Genomic DNA, 20,978 nt, shown 5'->3' with positions numbered 1-20,978 from the left:
AAATCCTTGCCAAAATTCCTGGTGACTCAAAGTAAAACACCTCGGTGGGGGGTGGTGGGTGGGGGGGGGTGCGCGAGGAGGTGACTTTTATAGCAGGCTTCCAGGGGTCTAGCTGGGGAAAGGCTGATGATGTTCTCTAAGAAATCTTTCCCAGACTGTCCCACCACATGAACCTAAAACAAGTGGTACAATCTGTAACACGAGTCAAAGTGGACCACGTTGATTTGAATATGGAACACCAGACGGATGAGTAATTCACCACAGTACCTCCCCACCCTGCTCTGTGGTATGAGGAATGAAGTTAATGGGAGTCTACAAAAGAGTAGAAAAGCCCTTAGAACATTTTTGGAAATACTGATACTTTAACCGCAGATTTTTTATTTTACAGAAGTACCCCCCGGGTCATATCTTTAGTTCAAATTCCAACAAAAGAGGCTTTATAAATTTTTTTTAAAAACAGAGAACAGCCATAGTTAAATGTTATGTCCAAAGTGATACACAGTGAAGAAGAATAATGTTACACAGTTTCATGTAAGTTCTGCTGTTAAACTGTAATTGTTTACTCTACATATCACTAGATATGATATGTATATCATATACATGTATTGCTAGCTTATGTGTGCTGTGGAATATTAAAATTATCCTTTACATTCTTCTTGTCACTGGACAACTATTGATGTTATGCAAATATCCAATTTACATAAAAGCATACATAAATTGAACATTATAATCTCATCCGTTTCCCCACTGGGACCTTGTGCTGAAATATAGGCTAGACTGATGGTGCAACATTCTTTATAAAAACAGAAAATGCTGGAAAAAAAACTCAGCAAGTCTGACAGCATCTGCGGAAAGAGAAACAGAGTTAACTTTTCGAGTCCATATGACTCTTCTTCAGAGAGTCATATGTAACATTTTTTGTTCCCTATCTGCCGTAGAGACTTTAACTGAAATGATCTTGTGCAATTTTAATTAGTTTCACAATCCCACAGTGTTGATAGTTCAACACTAATTGGAACTAAACTTTTGTCATCAGTCACATGTATAATCAGTGCAGAAATTGGAACTGGCACACTAGTCCAATAGGACCTCTTCTGAGGTCAAGGGTTAAGCTACATTGCTGAGATAATTGAAATAAATAATTTTCTTGCATTGAATCTAAGAAATCCAAGGGAATGGGAATGTTTGGTGAATTTTCAGTCCTAATCTCTCTACAGCGTTATACAGTTGAACAGGAAATAGACTCTGAAGTTCCCAAAAGCCTTTAATACAAGCTCTCCTCTGTTGGACATCTCATCAGAAAATGGAGAAGCATCAGATTCCTAGACACTGTAGACTACTACACTCAATGATAGTGGGCAGGACCGATCCATGCTTGTCCACTCAAGTTGGCAATACTATTCTGGGTTTCAGCATCAAATATAATAAGAGCGTTGTTATGTTCAAGCAATAATGAATGCCCAAGAAACTATATTATTAAAAATTAATATGATAGCTACAAACACGGAAGGTGACAGAGATATGATACTCCTACTCATTTGGCACATCGACAATCAGAATGTGCTGAATTTTAAAGGGTTAAAATTTTGAACTGAATGTGATTACATCATGAATTCATTGTAAAATCAGGAAACACCAATCATATTGGCATATTATTAAAATGCATGTTTGAAAAAATACCCAATGATTTCTAATGTTTTTTTATTCATTCATGGGATGTGGGTGTTGCTGGCTAGGCCAGTGTTTATTGCTCATCGCTAATTGCCCTTGAGAAGGTGGTGGTGAGCTGCCTTCTTGAACTGCTGCAGTCTATGTGATGTAGATACACCCACAGTGCTGCTAAGGAGGGACTTCCAGGATTTTGACCCAACGACAGTGAAGGAATGGCTATATATTTCTAAGTCAGGATTGGGAGTGGCTTGCAGGGGAACTTCCAGGTGGTGGTGTTCTCATCTATCTGCTGCCCTTGTCCTTCTAGATGGTAGCCTTCATAGGTTTGGAAGGTGCTGTCTAAGGAGCCTTGGTGAGTTCCTGAAGTGTATCTTGTAGATGGTACACATTGCTGCCACTGTGCGTCGGTGGTGGAGGGAGTGAATGTTTGTGGATGTGGCACCAATCAAGCGGGCTGCTTTGTCCTGGATGGTGTCAAGCTTCTTGAGTGTTGTTGGAGCTGCACTCATCCAGGCAAGTGGGGAGTATTCCATCACACTTCTGACTTGTGCCTTGTAGATGGTGGACAGGCTTTGGGGAGTCAGGAGGTGAGTTATTCGCCACAGGATTCTTAGCCTTTGACCTGCTCTTGTAGCCACAGTATTTATATGGCTGGTCCAGTTTACTTTCTTTTCAATGGTAACCCCCAGGATGTTGATAGTGGGGGATTCAGTGATGGTAATGCCATTGAACATCAAGGGGCGAAGGTTAGATTCTCTCTTGTTGGAGGCAGTCATTGCTTGGCACTTGTGTGGCGCAAACGTTACTTGCCACTTGGCAGCCCAAGCCTGGATATTGTCCAAGTCTTACTGCATTTGGACATGGACTGCTTACACCCAGAAAAGTTCCTCATCCACTTTTGTCAAAGGTAAAGATGGAAATTGACTCTATGGGCGGAATTGTCCCAGATTTGCACTGCGTGCGGTAGCAGGTGGGTAAAACAACATTTTACCTGCTGGCCGTGATGGTGGATTTTCATGGCATATCGTCTCAAACCTGCCATATTATTTATGCACTCCCAGGAAACATGCTGTTTTCATGGCGGGTGGGCACTCATTCGCCTGGCCACCATCGCCCCACACTGCATCACGCTGGGCGCCATATTTAAAGGCCAGCTGCAAGCACACATCTCAGTGCTTCCAGACCACCACTGCCGCATGGAAGACATGGCCCTGAGACTGAAGAAGGCTTCATCCCCCAGCTTCAGCGACGCGACCCTCGAGTGCCTTTTGGATGCCATGGAGGCCCACTGGGATGTCCTCTAACCCCCGCTCTGGCTGCAGGATGGGCAGCAACAGCACTAACCCAACTTGGGAGGCGGTGGCAGTGATGGTCAGTGCCAATGCCCTTCAAAAGAGGATAGCCACAAGATGAAATATTTCCTCCATTGCGCCAGGGTAAGTCACTTTTCTCATCACTCTCAACTCACACACTCACAAACCCATCACACATCCACAGGGCCCTCACTCACTGCTGGTTCAAAGGACATCACCATTCATTCTCTCACACACACCGTCATTGTCCTCATCCCGTGCCTGGGACCACTCACCACCCACACAGGCCAGGCATACTTAGCATCTGGCCTGGCAGGCGTCCTGCTTACACGTTCTCCATCTCTATTCGTGCAGGACAAACTGGCACACAACAAGAGGGGGAGGTCGCAGACCGGTGGTGGAATACCTAAAATCAAGGTCCTCACAAACTTTCAATCCAGCTGGCCAGTGAGGATCTGGACCATTCCTGTGCTGACGGTGAGGTCGGCGCTGCTCAACCAAGTGAGGATCCAGCAGTGCAACATCCATCAGACAACCATGCTGTGAGTGATGTGTCCCCTTTCACAGGCCACTCTCACACACTAATTATCCCCCCTTACCTTCACAGGCACATCTTGGAAATGGCTGACAGAGTCCATAACTCAGGGCCTCCAATCAAGCCAGGAAGAAACCCCTGTAGAGGAATCTGGAGGCACCCTCCCTGAAGTCCCGTCACAGCACTCACCCACACCCTCCACCAACACAGAGACACACACCTCGGTGGGACCTAGCTTTAGACTGGCCTCGGGATCACAATCTGGTAAGCACATCGCACCATCCAATCCACAGCAGGTGGAGGGACTTCCCAGGTTTCTGGCACTCGGAGGATTGCTGGAGGCCAGAACTTTGCTGAGTCTGAGTAGATGTTGAGCCTCTGGACTCAGTCATGTCACAGTTGCTGGAGCTGCAAAGGCAAGCTTGGGAACATCAGGAAGGGATGTCCGCTGCACTCCTCAGATTGCAAGGCACGATGGAGGTGTCCATCCACCTTCAGTCTGAGGTGATATCACCGGCATGCTAACACACTGAGGTCAACACTGGTAGGATGGTGACTGCCATGGAGACCTTCGTCCAGGACTTTGCTCCTGCACTGCTGCGTGGGCTCAACTCCATCGCTGAAGCCATAGTTGGCCTCCAACGGTGTGTATGCGAGAGGGGTGCTGGGTGGCTCAATCTCACTCCAGCTACCCCTGCTCCACAACAGTCAGGCTGGGGCAACAGGAATGTGCCTGTCATTGCTGCCAAAATGTAGTGGGCAGGTGCCACAGAGTTCTCTCATTCTCTTGGTGTGCTCTCAGTGCCTTTATAGAGGGGCTGGCCCCCATCTCTTCAGCATCTGTGATCACTGATGCTGTGCTCCAGATCCTGAAGGGCTCAAGTGCTGAAGGTGGATAAAGGATCAGATGCTTCTAAACTTTCATGGCTGCAACTCTCTGATATGACTCTGATCACAGAGCACAAGCGATCTGCCCTCAGCCAGACAGGAGTCAGACATTCTTAGAGGCTATGTGAAGATCTATGGAGTGTCCTCACTGCATGTCTTCATCATCCTTCTGCAATCGAGTGACTATTAGGGCCTCCACCTCGTCTCCATGACAGGAGCATTATCACAGAGGGATTGTGCGCTGCCATAAGCCAGACTGGAGTCAAATGTTCACAGAAGCAATGTGAGGATCTATGGGGCCACCTCACTGCATGTCGTCATCATCGTCCACAAATCCAGCAGCTATGAGGGCCGTCTGAGTGCGCCTGCCTTGTCTGGCCAATGCGAGGGCCTCACCCCCGTCATCGTCGCCCCCGAGGACCTCCTCACTCTCATCCCCATCGGTATCCTCCTCATTAGAGGAGATGTGAAGCTCCTCCATCTCCTCCTCAGCCAGTTCCTCTCCCTGTTGCAGCGCCAGGTTGTAAAGGGCGCAGAAGGCGACACCCTCTGTGGACTGTATTTCAGGGCTTCACCAGACCAGTCCAGGCACCGGAACCTCATCTTCAGCATCCCGATTGTCTGCTCCACCAAGTTGTGAGCTGCAGCATGAGCCTCATTATAGCGTCGCTCTGCTGCAGTCTGAGGCCACAGCACGGGTGTCATCAGCCACGGCCTCTGCTGGTAGCCCTTGTCCCCGAGGAGCCAACCCTGCAGCTTCTATGGATCCTGGAAAACTCTAGGGATCTGTGACCGACTGAGGATGTAGGCATTGTGCACACTCCCTGGAAACCATGCGCACGTCTGCAGGATGTGTTTCTGGTGGTCACACACCAGCTGCACATTCAGTGAGTGGGAGCCCTTGCGGTTGATGTGGTTCACCGTTTGTTGTGACAGAGATCTGAGTGTGACATGAGTTCAGTCGATCGTACCCTGCACTTGTGGTAAACCCGAGATCTGGGCAAATCCAGTTGCTCTGGCATCCTGGCTGTCCTGGTCCCAAGCAAAGTTGTGTGCCCTCGCAAAGATGGCATCCATCACCTCATTCATGGATGTATTTGTGGGTGGAGGCTTGTGAGATCCCACAGATGTCACCTGTGGAGACCTGAAAGGTGCCGCTTGCATAGAAATTGAGCACCACGGTCACTTTCACAGCCACTGGTAGTGGATGCCCACCATGTCCCCTTGGCGCCAAATCATGCAGCAGGTGGCAGATGTGACTGATCAGTTCCCTAGACATACACAGTCTTTGGCGACACTAGTTCTTGGTCATCTGCAGGAATGAAAGGCGGCGTCTATAGACTCTGGGTGTCACTAGGCGCCGACCTGCAATGGCGCACTGTGGCTATCGGGCGGAGTGTGCGGAAGCCCCATCCACCCCTTCTTCCTGATGTTGCTGCTCCTGCCTCTGCGCAGCCAGGAGCCTCAGTCACTCTCTCCTTCGTCGCCTTCACGCTCTGTAGGCCATCAGGCAGGCAGCCAGTTCATCAGACTCCATGATCCTGATGTACTCCTCCTTCAGGATGAAAGAGAGAGACACATGGGTTAGCATGGGGGTACTAAGAACCTGTGCTGGTTAAGTGTGACGGCCCTTAACGCTTCCCAGAGAGTGCTGGCCACCACTTGGATGGCCAGAGATTAGTGCGTTGCATGGCTGCCTTGTTAGCTTGGACCATGGGGGAGACTGGTCCAAACTGGGATGCTGACATTGCAAGGGGCTGTGAGCACCTCCACCAGTGACTGCTACATGGCCAGCTTTAGTGAGGAGACTGTACAACATGTGCAGTCATCCAACTGTTCTGCAGTCCACTAAAATGCTCATGATTTTACAGTCTGTGCCGGGGAGGGGGTGACGGAGGGGAAGCTCTGGAGTACTTGGTGGCACTTTAATGCCTCTGTGTTGCTTGAGTGGGCAGATAGGCTAACAGCCCGACCCCAGATATCAATGTGGCTGTGCTGAACTGTCTCAGTTGCAGAAGAATGGTCACTTTGTACAGGTTTCCCAAATGCGTAGCCACCTCCCTCACCCACCCTACCCCCACTCCAAATGCTTGTGCGCTATATTCAATGGCAGGGCTGCCTTTGCACCTCCCCACCGCCACCAGTCGCCTCAACCACAGGGCTGTCCTTAACCCCGAACCCAAGACAGTCCAACAGGCGACCCTGGCGAGCACTACACAACGTTACTGTGTACTCACCTCTGAGTTCCCCTCAAAGTGCGGGCTGCTAAGCGCATGCCTTTTATGTGCTGTTGTGAAACACGTCGATGTGCTTTCATGCTGACATGGACAGACAATCCAGCGGGGGGGACAATTCCGGCAGGCTGGCCTGATAATGATATGCTGATGTATTTCAATGAGGTTCCCAACGTCCGATGGCAGGAAACACGGCCTGCCATTGGTGGGCTGAGCATACGATGGCAGACTGGTTTCCCTGCCGTCGTAAATCCGATCGCACCATATTGTCCGCTCACGTCACACCCGATGCCAATGGACATGGAAAATCCTCCCTATGTTGAAGCAGGGGTTTATTTCACCTGTGACAGAACCAACAATCTGGTGCTTGGGGATGGTCCCAGTGCCAAAACCCAATGGATCTATCAGAATTTGCGTAGATCTTACGCAGTTGAGCAGAGTAGTTGAATGCAAAGTTCATCATATGTCATCTGTAGACAAGAGCTTAGCAAAATTGGGAAAAAGTTCAATCTACACAAAAATGCAAATAGTGGCTTTTGGCAACTTCCCTTCGATGAAGAACCTAAATTGCTCACAGCCTTCATTACATTATTTGGGAGGTTTTGTTTTAACAGACTATCCCTTGGCATCACATCAGCACCAGAAATCTTCCAGAGGACAATGTGAAGAATTCTAGAAGGACTGGATGGAGTTGTATGTCACATGGCTGATATCCTGATCCATGGATCCACTCAGACAGAACATGACACTAGGGTGCAAGCTGTCCTTCAACACCTACAGGAAGCAAAACTTAGATTCAACAACAAATGCATATTTTTGTAGCCGACTGTTAAGTTCCTTGGGCTTATTGTGGATCATCTGGTGTCAGAGTTGATCCACAGAAGACAAGAGCAATCAAGGAGTTTTGAGCTTCTTGGAACGTGACTGAGCTCCAGAGAATCATGGGTGTGGTAAACCAAGATGGAAGGATTTTGCCCAACCTAGATGTTATCAATGAGCCATTATGTCAGCTGTTATGACAGAACAATACATGGTGCTGGGAGGAAGTACAAAAGAGGTGCTTTGAGAAAATCAGAGAGATGCTGATACCACTTGGCAGTTTGACTCACTATGGCGCAGGGCTATCCACTATCATTGCTGCGGATGTACATTCTACAGGAGTGGAAGCTGTACTCTTGCAGATACAGGAAGACGGAAAGCCTAGACCAGATTACTATGCATCCCATTCACTGACAGAGACTGAACAGAGATATACAGTAATAGGGAAAGAAGCATTCGCTGCTACATGGGCTTGTGAAAAGTTTGCAGGTTACGTTCTTGGTCTCCACTTCAAGCCAGAGACAGACCACAAACCCTCAGTGACACTCTTAAATTCTAAGGAGCTAGCAAAAATGTTTCCACAAATATGATTCAGACTGAGGATGATGAGGTTTGATGCAAAGACAGAGTACATTCCAGGAAAACTATAGCAGATGCTTTGTCCTGTATCCCAGTGGCAAGGCCTGAACAAGATGATGTAGCCCTTTGTCAAAGAGAGCAATTTTTGCATCAACAACAACCACAACCCTACCAGCAACAACTCAGGGACTAAATGAAATCAGAGATGCACAGAAATCTTTGCACAAGGATGGGTGGCAGGACAGAAAATTGGAAGGAATATAAAAAAACAACAAAGGATGACTAAAAAATTAATGAGGGAAAACTTAGAGTACAAGAGAAAGCTAGCTGGAAATGTAAAAACAAATAGTAAGGGTTTCTATAGATATTTTTAAAAGAAAAGAGTTAGCAAAGTGACCTTTGATCCTATAGAAAGTGAGTCTGGGGAATCAATAATGGAAAATAAGGAGATGGCGGATGAATTGAACGTGAATTTTGCATCAGTCTTCACTATAGAGTGTTAGGGAAGGAAACAGTTACAGAAGTTCAATTGCCAATTGGTGGGTTCTTTAACTAAGCACCCATTTGTCAGCTGTGGCTCAGTTCATTGCACCCTCGCCTTTGAATCAGAGGGTTGTGGGTTCATGTCCCATTCCCGGAAACCAAGAACGGTGATTGTACTCAAAAAAAAGAGTTGCAATCTGTGACTGTTGATAACTCGAAAGAGTATCATCCCTTACCATTTGGGAGGTGTCAGCTGTGGCTCAGTTCATACCACCCTCGCCTTTGAATCAGAGGGTTGTGGGTTCATGTCCCACTCCCGGAAACCAAGAACTGTGATTGTACTCAAAAGAGTTGCAATCTGTGACTGTTAATAACTCGAAAGAGTTTGATTGTATGAAAAGGATAACAGCTATGACTAATCTGGGGTTGTGGAGAGTTTTATGACGAGCAATAAAGCTTTGTCTTGCTTTTGGTCTTCATTTCTAAACAACTATTGGAGCTTGTCACACAAGACCGAAGTAACACCCTGGAAATAGCTGGAAATCAGGAAATGGAAGGGAGGGAGGAACTCAGGAAAATTATAATCACCAGGGAAATAGTGCTGAGAAAATTGTTGGAGCTGTGGGCTGACAAGTCCCCGGGTCCTGATAGACTTCATTCTAGGGCCATAAAGGAAAGGCTGGTGAGATAGTTGGTGCATTGGTTTTAATTTTCTAAAATTCCCTAGTTTCAGGGAAGGTTCCATTAGATTGGAAAATAATGAGAATAACTCTTTTATTCAAAAAGGGAGGGAGACAGAAATCAGGAAACTATAGGCCAGTTAGCTTAACATCTGTCATAGGAAAAATGTTAGAAGCTATTATGAAAAACGTGATAGCAGGGCACTTCGATAAATTCAAGGTAATCAGGCAGAGTCAACATGGTTTTGTGAAAGGCAAATCATGTTTAATCAATTTACTGGAGTGCTTTGAAGAAGTAACATGTGCTGTGGATAAAGGAGAACCAGTGGATGTACTGTACTTAGAATTCCAAAAGGCATTTGATAAGGTGCCACCTCAAAGATTATTGTGGAAAATAAAAGCTCATGATGTAGGGGGTAACATATTGGCATGGATAGAGGATTGGCTAGCTAACAGGAAACAGAGAGTAGGCATAAATGAGTCATTTTCTGGTTGGCAAGGTGTAAGGGCTGGTGTGCCACAGGGATCAGTGCTGGAGCCTCAACTTTTTACAATTTATATAAATGACTAGGATGAAGGGACCAAAGGTATGGCTGCTAAATTTGTTGACAACCCAAAGATAGATAGGAAGGTAAGTCGTGGAGAGGACATAAGGAGGCTACAAAGGGATATAGGTAGGTTAAGTGAGTGGACAAAGATCTGGCAAATGGAGTATAATGTGGGAAAATGTGATATTGTCCATTTTGGCAGGAAGAATTAAAAAAGCAGCATATTATCTAAATGGTGAGAGATTGCAGAGCACTGAGATGCAGAGGGATCTGGGTGTCTGAGTGCATTTATCACAAAAGGTTAGTATGAAGGTACAGCAAGTAATTAGGAAAGCTAATAGAATGCTATTGAATATTGCGAGGAGAATTGAATGCAAAAGTGGAGAGGTTATGCTTCAGTTATACACTGAAGCAGGAGGAGAAAGGTTCAGCCAAGCTCCCTGGCACTCGGAGCATTGCTGGGGAAGAGGCATCTGTGAGTTCCAAGTCAGATGATGAGCCTCTGGATTCAGCCTTCCAACTCGTTGTGGATAGTCAGCAAAAGGCAGCGGAACTTCACGCAGAGCTATTGGAAGCCCTCATCAGAGTGGCATGCGAGTCAGAGGAGTGCATTCGCCTGCTCTCTGATGAAGTGTTGCCCCCTTGTGAATGCATGGAGGTCTCCATGGGAAGGATGGCAGATGCCATGTGGACCCTGGCCCAGCAGAACGCAGAGATGCGCACAGATCTGCACTCCAGTGTGATAGCCATGGGTAAGTTCCTGCAGTGGCAACGCGAGAGGGAAACGTGGCACCTTGATGTCCCTCCAGATGCTCCTTCTCCTCAAGGAGTCATGTCAGGTCTCTCGGACACCCGAAGGGAGGAGGAGAGCAGCTGGACACCCCTAGGTCATCCGCTCAGGAAAGTCAGAAGCTATCCCCTCCCTCCGAGCCTTATTACATGTGAACCCCCCTCAACCTCATCCTCTGGACTGCAAAGGGAGCATCTGACCCACAGGACAGCCAAAGCAAGCTGGGGCCCCCAAGGCTTCAGCTTTCCAGAGGATGCTCACCAAAGTCATCAGAGACAACAGGGCCAACCATTGCACAGGCTGTCTCCACCCCTGCTGTGGATGTCAGAGCAGCACCTGGAAGAAGTGATAGGCCTAGAAAAGTTAAGAAACTCTGATCCAAGTGGTTGCACGGGTGAACACATTTTGTCACTTTATAATCTGAAAATATATTCACTTTCACTGAATAATGTAATGTTGTCTTTCAGCTTCATTGACAGACTTCAATGCAAACCCCCCCACTAGCGGTTCAGTTGCATGCAGCTGGGCCACGAGTGATTTGGTGGGGAGAAGTGTGTGTGGCAGTGCCTTTCGGCGCCTCGTGCAAGCTCTCTCCTGTGCACGCGGAACCTTCCTCCATCCCACTCATCTCACTGTCCTGGGCATTTTCAATGCTGCCTGCTGGGGTTCTCTTTCAGTTGTCCCTCTGAACTGACCTGCATCTCTACCCACCCACTGATCCCACTCCCATGCGGCACCTGTGCCCGTCCAACACGAGGCTCCGCTCACTTTCGATTTCGACAGGCATGGTCGTGGTCAAGTATATTGTTAGCCCTCCTGTCCTTTGCCCTCCCCAAGTCACAATTGTCCATTTCTCCCATCACTGTTGACCCCTCCGGCATCACCTTCCACCTCCCCACCATCACCTATCAACCCGAACCCTTGTCATTCCAGGATGTCCAGGTGAACGTGCATATTCCCTACCTTCCTGAGAATCCCAACCCCATCAACATTGACCTCCCCGACCTCCTCCTTCCCACCCCAGGGTCCATGCCTGCCTCGGAGTCCCCAACAACTGCCCTTGCTGTCCCTTCTCCCACTACCGATGCACCCTCACCCTCCAATCCTACCGGCTTCCTCTGCCCCATCTCACACTCAGCATTCCCCCCCCACCATGCCCACCCTCTGCTTGGTCCCCAGGAGGCAGTCATTTACTCCACAGACCCCTCCCTTGCATGTTTACCTGGTCATCCCACCCCCCAACCTTACTCCCTCCTCCAACCTCACTCCCTCCTCCCCACAGACACCTTCCCCTTTCTGAACTTCCTCCTCCCCTCCTGGTCACCTTACCACCTCCAAACTCCCTCCTTTACACCTTCCTCCCTGCTTACACCTACCTCCCCACTTGCTACATCCTCCCTCGTTACACCCTCCTACGCTGTACTCCCTCCTCCCCCCTGACACCTTCGTCTCCCCGCCTCCCAATCTCACCCCTCCCCTGGTACACCTTCTTCTCCCACTCACAGCTGGGCTTTCCTCTCCCCCACGCCCACCTCGCCGATCATCCACAGCAGTTCATGGCCAAGACCGTGATGTTCCGAAGCAGACCCGAAGCATCGACCGAGACCTCCCACCTTCCGTGAGCTGCTTCACAGCGGAGTCATGGCCATTGAGAATCCTCCCGGCATTCGATGCACGTGTTCCTCCAGAGTCCAGTAGCTGTAGGGCTCCAGCATCTTCTTCTCCCCGGATGTCTGCGATTTGAGCAAGGCCCTAACGGTAAGTCCCGACTTCTGCACGTCACACTTGTCCAGACATGTTCTGGGCCAGCGTGTTTTCCCGCCTTCGTAACGGTAAATCGGGCATGGGGGGGACATTTCTGGTTGGGCCTTACTTGGCATCCCGCTAATGGAATGCAAAGAGGGTTGACGCCGGCCTCCAACGGGATTCGTGTTCCGCCATGGTGGACACCATCGGGTGACCCTGCTGTTCTTTCACACCGGCGTGAAACCGATTCCTGCTCCTCCTGCCGAATTACCCCCCAGCCCGCCCACCATGACGCCCCCCCCGCCCCCCCCCACCCACCAACGAAACTGGGCGATTCCCCCCATTAACTCTCTCCACAGTTGCTGCCAGACCTGCTGAGTTTTTCCAGCATTTTCTGGTATTATTTCAGGTCTCCAGCATAATATTTTGCTTTTATAAAAACACTGCATATTGCCTCAGTGACGTATGAATCAGTGATTACTTTGCAAACTATGACTTTATCAAAGTGACAAAATTCGATTCCATGCGAATCAAAATAATCTGAACTTCCTTCTGATTCCATGGTCACATTTTGTATTAACTCGGTTAAGTTGGATTAATAAATGTCCCCTGTTTAGCTTTATGGTAGCATACAATTCCTCCAGATTCCCATCTGCCTCAATTAAATATTTTGCTTATAGATCCAAGTCACCTCATAAAACTGTCTTCCCAGCCGTGCAGTAGATGTGCCCCACCTTTAAAATGCAGGCACTCAGTGACTTTTGCACTCACTGTAAAAAATGTCATTGCTCAGTAACTTTCTTATCCTGGCATTGTAGTTACTGCAGCTCTCTGGGTAAGACTGATCTCTGCCATACTTTAAGGAAGGGGGGATATGCTTTTACTGCAGACGTGTCAGTGATTCACTTCCCAGATTTTGTTTTTTTTCCACAGTATTCCATTGTTATGAGTCATCAGCAAGGAGTGAGGCCTCACAGCCTTGGCACTGGAGTCAAACTATACATTCAGAGCGATGTAATGAGAATTTGGAAATACACACTGCAAACAGTTTTTCTTTGAACAGCCAAAAAATATCAATGCGTCCAAATGTAATTTTTTTGGGGGGTAGCTGGGCTGATTTTCTGTTTCCTTTCTGTACAATCTGAATTCATATAGAGCAGAGTAACTCCGAAAGGACATTTTATCTGCAGTCGGTCAGAATTTAGTAATATTTTCCATACATTTCTCTTAGTTAAAAACCCTGGGGTGTTTTTGTTTTCACTGAAGTCTGAGAGCTCTGGGTCAGAGCTGTCTTTTTGGTATGTGTGCGTCTGGTTTCAGCAATAAAACGTTTAAACTGGAGTTACAGATGGTGGAAAATACTCCTTAATGTGGCTGTCCTGCCTGTACAGTATCTAACTGCATTTACTGCTATAATTTTCAGGTATAGATGAAAGTGATATATTTTTAGTTTTGAATTATTCAGTGACCAGCCCAACAGTCGGATCTGTGTTTATCCCCATTACCTCATAAGAGCTTTGGATTCAAGTCTTCTTTTGAGAATAAGATACTATTACAATAGCAAATTTACATCAGCGATACATCCCCATTCCAGAGAGAGGCGAATAGAACCTTATTTCTGGGGCATGCAGCTGTGTTGAAATGCAAAACCAAGAGACTCATATTAGCTTGTAGCAAATGCTTAGTTTGGATGTCTGGCCACTTGGACAAAAAAGCCGGTCTGTATTATTTCCTTGGTAACTCAAAGAGGTTAAACATGGAATGAGAAACATCATTAACTTAAATTGCCATGGAAATTGTAACAAAAGTATCCATAATTTGTGGAAACAACTTATTTTGGAAGTCTCAGCATAATCGCTTAGTCTGTCCGGAGCACAGAATCACATTTTCCTTTATGAAAATGTGGAATTGTGCATGACTGGTAACAGGCAGTAATGGGCATTACTGCCATTTTTACAGTCACCCTGGTTACTGCTCCCATCCAATAATGTTTTCCTAGCAATTTATGGAAGGAGAGATTAAAGACTGCGTTGTTAGAGGCCAATGAGAAAAAACTTTAGCAAAATCGAGCAGGAGCGAACAGATTGGAAATTTGAGTTGGGAACTCGCACGCAGACTCTGTCTTAGAACAAATGTTCTCACAAATGAAAAAATGACCAAAGGTATTTGTAATTGAAATGTAACTGATGGTGACAAACATAAGCATATTACAAAAAAATATTTAGGTAAAACTCAGTGTGTGCAGCAATGATTCTTTTTGATCCAACTGCTTATGACTAGGGTGAGACTGCCTGGTGTCACAGCTTCAGTATTCCATGATATTTAGTCAACATGCAATTGGACATGTGGAGACTTAAAGAAAAGTGATGAAATCCAGTTTTGGACAAAAATAAAAGAGTCTTATGCCGTAAAGTTAATCTCTATAATGTGATCTTCCTAGGAACATCCATGCACAGGCCCATTTATTGCCTGCTGTTTTGCATGGACCACAGGACTTTATAATTAGGTGACTTCCCATATTCACATGTCCATTCTTGTATAGTTCAGTCCCTCTCTTTCCACTCAAGGAAATACTATTTGTAATTGGCTTTGGGCGTATAGCCATGACATTGTGAAAAAGCAAACACAACTAAATAAAAATCACACAAAAACTGGGAATACTTATTATTTTTCTTTGTCTAATATAATCATGCAGATTATCAAAAATGCATAATGCATATTTAGCATCTAAATATTAATTTAAATTGTTGGTATTTGTAAATAGCTACCGTATTTGCTTGAATTAAAATGATTTTTCATAGGGTGGACAGTATCATATTTCAGACGTGTCTCCTTTTTGTTTACTATTTTTCATTTAATAAACAATGGGTGGAATCATCCCAGATTTGCACCAAGTGCTGCAGCTTCTCACGCCACATCATCTCAAAACTGCCACAGTAATTATACACTCCCGGGAAACACGCCATTTCCATGACTGGTGGACTCTCATTCACCCGCCACACCATCATCTCACTGTTTCAGCACACTGGCGCCATATTTAAAGTGCAGCCACAAGCACATCTCTCAGCGCTTCCAGCCCAGGACTGCTGAATGGCACTGAAAGGCAAAAAGACTGCAGCCCCCCCAGGTTCAATGATGCATTCCTTGAGTGCATTTTGGACACTGTGGAGGCTCGCTGTGATGTCCTCTATCCCGACTCTGGCCACAGGATGGTCAGCAATGTCACCAATCCAGCTTGGAAGGCAGTGGCAATGGTGGTCAGCGCCAACGCCCTGCAAAAGAGGACAGCCACCAAATACCGCAAGAGGATGAATGATCTCGTTCGTTCCGCGAGGGTAAGTCACCCTTCTGATCACTCTCAACTCTCACACTCACAAACCCAGTGTGGGGGGATGATACCGGCAGGCTGGCCTTATAATGATACGCAGATGTATTACCATGAACTTTCCGACGTCCGATGGAATGAAATGCGGTCCGCCATCGACAGGCTGAGCAGACAATCACAAATTGGTTTCACGAAGTCGTGAAGCCGATATTTGCTTTTCTCGCCATATTGTCTGCTCATGCCACTGAGCATGCCCGTCACAGGTGTGGAAAATTCCACCCAATATGTTGATGGTATGTGCTTTGTTTCTATTGTGATTAAATTCTGATCACTGTTTAACATTTAGTCTTATTGTTATAATCTATGCAACGTATAAAATTCTGACAGGGCTGACCAGACTGGATGGAAGGGTGATGTTTCCTCTGGCTTGAGGGTCTAGAACAAGGGGTCACAGTCTCAGGATACAGGGTAAGCCATTTAGGCTGAGATGAGGAGAAACTTCTTCACTCAGAGGGTGGTGAACCTGTGAAACTCTCTACCACAGAAGCCTGTGGAGGCCAAGTCACTGAATATATTTAAGAAGAAAATAGATATATTTCTAGACGCTAAAGAAGTCAAGGAGTATGGGGAGAGAGTGGGAGTATGGCATTGAGATAGAGGATCAGCCATGATCATATTGAATGGCAGAGCAGGCTTGAAGGGCCAAATGGCCTACTCCTGTTCCTATTTTCTATGTTTCTATGTTTCTAATTTTCAATTTCAGCTCAAGAATCTTCAATCGTATGTAATGCATTCCACAGGTGGATTAGAGAAATTATGATCACTTCTATCTGTTAAGTGGCTATTTATTTCAGAAGTGTGGAAGAAGCATTTTTAAATATGCATCATGACAGGATTTGCTCCTGCAAATGGATTTGTGTTACTCAATCATCCACAGCAACATGGTGCACGCCCGTTATTTTGGCCTTTAATAGGAACAAAGCACGCCAATGAACACAATATTCAGAACAAGAGGAAAATGTACTTTCAAATCCAGACTGTGATTAGAACCCAGTTTAAGACAGCTGCAGAATTGTTTCTGATTATGTCACAACAGACTGGTTGGAGTGTATGCAACAGAAACAAAAACAAATGCTAATATTAATTTGCATCATGTTATTAGAGGAGACAAAGACACAATCTTCATGTGTAACTTTCGCTATCAAACATTTTAACTTTTTGCACAGATGTCCAGGATTCTCTTAAGGTTAACTTGCAGGTTGAATTGGTAGTTAGGAAGGCAAATGCAATGTTGGCATTTATTTCGAGAGGACTAGAATATAAAAGCAGGGATGTGCTGCTGAGGCTTTAAAAGGCTCTGGTCAGACCACATTTAGAATATTGTGAGCAATTTTGGGCCCCGTATCTCAGGAAGGATGTGCTGGCCCTGGAGAGGGTCCAGAGGAGGTTCACGAGAATGATCCCAGGAATGAAAGGCTTAACATATGAGGAACGTTTGAGGACTCTGGGTCTATACTCGATGGAGTTTAGAAGGATGAGGGCGGATCTGACTGAAACTTACAGAATACTGAAAGGCTTGGATAGAGTGGACATGGGGAAGATGTTTCCATTAGTAGGAGAGACTCGAGGGCACAGCCTCAGAGTAAAGGGAAGACCTTTTAGAACAGAGATGAAGATAAACTTCTTTAGCCAGAGAGTGGTGAATCTATGGAATTCATTGCCACAGAAGGCTGTCGAGGCCAGGTCATTGAGTATATTTAAGACCGAGATAGATAGGTTCTTGATTGGTAAGGGGATCAAACGTTACGGAGAGAAGGCGGGAGAATGGGGTTGAGAAACTTATCAGCCATGATTGAATGACGGAGCAGACTCGATGGGCCGAATGGCCTAATTTCTACTCCTATGTCTTATGGTCTTATATAAGTTGTTTAGAAATATAAATATTTTGAAGTATTAGAGTTGTAACAACATTTATATAGTAACCTGCACTTTGAGCAGGAAAGCGCTCACTGAAGTTATACCCCACCTCATGCTGCTGCTACTCAGCTAATGTCATACTATTAGCATTTAGATGTATGTTGATAACTCCAATACCATTGCACTGTCTGATTGTCTGTAATGACCATATTGAAATGATTGTAATATTCATTGATTGTATTGATGCACCTTGTGATCCATGTGTAAAAGTTGAATCTGATTGTACTTTTTGTGATGATGATTTAGAAATGTTTTGGAATGTTCTTCCAGTTATTTTATGAATAAAGTATATTTTTCAAATAAAAATCAGTAAAAGTTAACTATAAGAATCTGAGGGAGACAGCCAAGAGGATCTAATGATGTATGAAATCCCATTTAGAGTTTTCCATTTTTCTTCATTCTACATTCATAATTTTTGAAAATACATATAAACATTCGAACATACAAACAAGGAGCAAGAGTAGGCCACTCGGCCCCTCGAGCCTGCTCCGCCATTTATTACGATCATGGTTGATCTGATAGTAACCTTAAATCTGCATCCTGCCTACCCCTGATAACCTATCACCCCCTTGCTTACCAAGAATCTATCCACCTGTGCCTCAAAAATATTCAAAGCCCCTGCTTCCACCCCTTTCTCAGGAAGAGAGTTGCAAAGACTCACGACCCTCTGAGAGAAAATAAGTTCACCTCATCTCTGTTTTAAATGGACGACCCCTTATTTTTAAACAGTGACCCCTAGTTTTAGATTCCCCCACAAGAGGAAATGTCTGGCAGGGTTTCCCAGGCCTCAGGAATGCTGACAGCTAAAGTGAGATGAGGATCCAGCCTGTCAAGACCCCTCAGGATCTTACATGTTTCAATCGTAGCAGACCTTAAAAAAAAACCTTGAACGTAGGGAGCTGCTGAAATTCTTTGGGGGTGAAAAATGAGACAATGCCTGTTCTTATCACACCCCAACCCCCCGCAACCCATAATGAACAAATTGTGAAAAAAAAAATCACAGAACCAAGCAGCTTTAAAATGCCTAATTACAAAAGAATACAATTTAATTAGCAAATCAGTAATTAAGGAAAAGCACATGAATGCTCACAGTTTACATCAGTAGACAAGTTTCGCCTTTTATTTACCAATGTACATCGGAGATCAACAGTTTTCAGGTGGTAACAGATTGTACTTGTCGCTGTATTACTTTTTGCTCAAGTGACAATACACAGGGTCTGGAGGTCTTTTGAAAATATGAGACTTGGGGAATGTAGTGACGAAAAATATATTGAATCGATGGAAGTGGTGGAACTAAAATGACAGAGAGTGATAAACAAACTTTATTCAGTGAAGTTACATTTTTGTTAGAAATCAGTTTGCGCCAAAACTCAAAGGGCAATGATAATAAGCAGAGCATAAGAACAAGACTGATTATGAGAAGGTTGACAGAAACTGAAAAAGCGAGCTGATAAAATCAAAGAGAAAATGTTTTAAAATGAGCCCGTGAGACAAATGTTCATCAGAATAGAAGAAACTTTTGGCAGTAACACAGCAGAAAGCATTTGATAGGTACTTAGTGACAATGGGACAAAATAACGAAGGGTTATTTGCAACTGATAAAAACAGAAGACTGACTGAGTTACCAGACAGTATTTGAATGGCTATTGATCTTGAGGTAGATTAGCAAAGAATGAATAAGAAAATCATGGGGCTTTAGAAATGCCAGTTGGCTATATTTAATACACAGTATTTCAGCAAATATGGCTGTTTCTCTGAGATTCAACTGGTATGCCCACTTGGCATCTACAGAACCATTGCTGTAGGATACCAGTCCTAAAACAAGAAGGATAGCAATACAATTTGGTGTCATAACTGTGAGCTGGAGATCCACCTATTGGATATGCCATTGAAATTGGCTTTCTCCAGCCTGGAGGCCCAACAAGGGTGTATTCAATTACTGGATAATGACAACGTTACTGGAACATTAAATATATACGATTTAACCATTGTAAGATTAACCTTTCGATCATTTTGCAACGTCTTGGGAGAAATTACACTGTTATTTTGTGCATCTATTATATATAAAATCTTTCTGTATGCATATACTTCCTGGTCGGCACATTGCCTCGTTTAAATTTTGATGTTGCATTGAAAAACAAATATAAATGGGAAAAAGCAGCCATTTGCAATGTGCAAAATCCCCAAAAGCAGAAATACCACAGCCTCAATATCTTCATGTTCTTAAGTGATATTTGTACAAAGTCAGGATTTTAACGTTGAGTCTGAAAAGCAGTTAGCCTTCAAATAAGCTCATCCAATGTCTACTTAACATCAATTAAACTTCGTAGCTTTTAAAGGCTGAACACCTACAATTCAGTGACAGAATGTGCTCTAATGTTAGGGTCGAGGTTCTGCTTTGAGCACAGTGGTGATCTGATGGCAAAATGCACCAAAAATAGTATCCGTTTTGAGAAGTGTATTTTCCCCGTGTTTCCACTCAAACTTGTTTGCATATCTCCAAACACAAAATTTGCCACAAATCAATGCAATTGAACTTGCTAAAATGTCATTTCTTTTCAAAGATTTGTTTTAACAAGTATTCCTCGATATATTTAAACTCGGTGCAGTTTGATTAATACAACTGAAAATGGGTTTATCACAAAAAAATGAACATTTTAAATCACAGTGTCAATCCACCATCTATGGGTAACCCAATTTTAAATGACTGAAAATTACATTTTAAGAACCGTTTGCTAGTTACATTAAGATAATTGCTTAGTAACAGAGAAAAGTACATTCAAAAGCTTTTGAAACATGCCTATTAGTGCCCATACCCCTCCAAAAGAACTGCTTGGACTTGTTCCAAGGCCTCCAAACAAGTATAATCACCAGAAACTCCCAGTGATAATTAATTCACTGTTGTTTGTGGGGCAAGTTTCTTGGGTGATGCAAAAGATCGCAGGAACTCAATTTGAACTGAATGAAATTTCCATGTAAAAGTTTGTGATCTTTTGCGTCAGTTACGCTGATTTTGGCCAACTGAGTGGAAACTCTATCCCTAAATTCTTCTTGTTATAAAATCGTGCATCCTATATACCGTGCACCCATATATTAGAAAATCTCTCATCCCATTTACACCTCTAACACTCTAAAAATATTACAGATAATGTAATATGATGACCTACTTCTTAGATTTACAACAGCTTCAAAGCAACAGCACCCCCTCTCCCAAAAGCTGACCTCATGGGGATCACTGGCTAGGCCAGCTTTTATTGCCCATCCCTAATTTAAGGGTCAACCACATGTCACTGGAGTGATATTGTAGGCCAGACCAGGGAAGGATGGCAGATTTCCTTCCTTAAAGGGGCATTAGTGATGGGTTTTTACAACAATGGTTTCATAGTCATC

This window comes from Cetorhinus maximus, chromosome 25, assembly GCF_964194155.1.
Source record: "Cetorhinus maximus chromosome 25, sCetMax3.hap1.1, whole genome shotgun sequence".
NCBI lineage: Eukaryota > Metazoa > Chordata > Chondrichthyes > Lamniformes > Cetorhinidae > Cetorhinus > Cetorhinus maximus.
The sequence above is the reverse complement of the archived record's forward strand: the minus strand, read 5'-3'. Positions refer to the sequence as shown.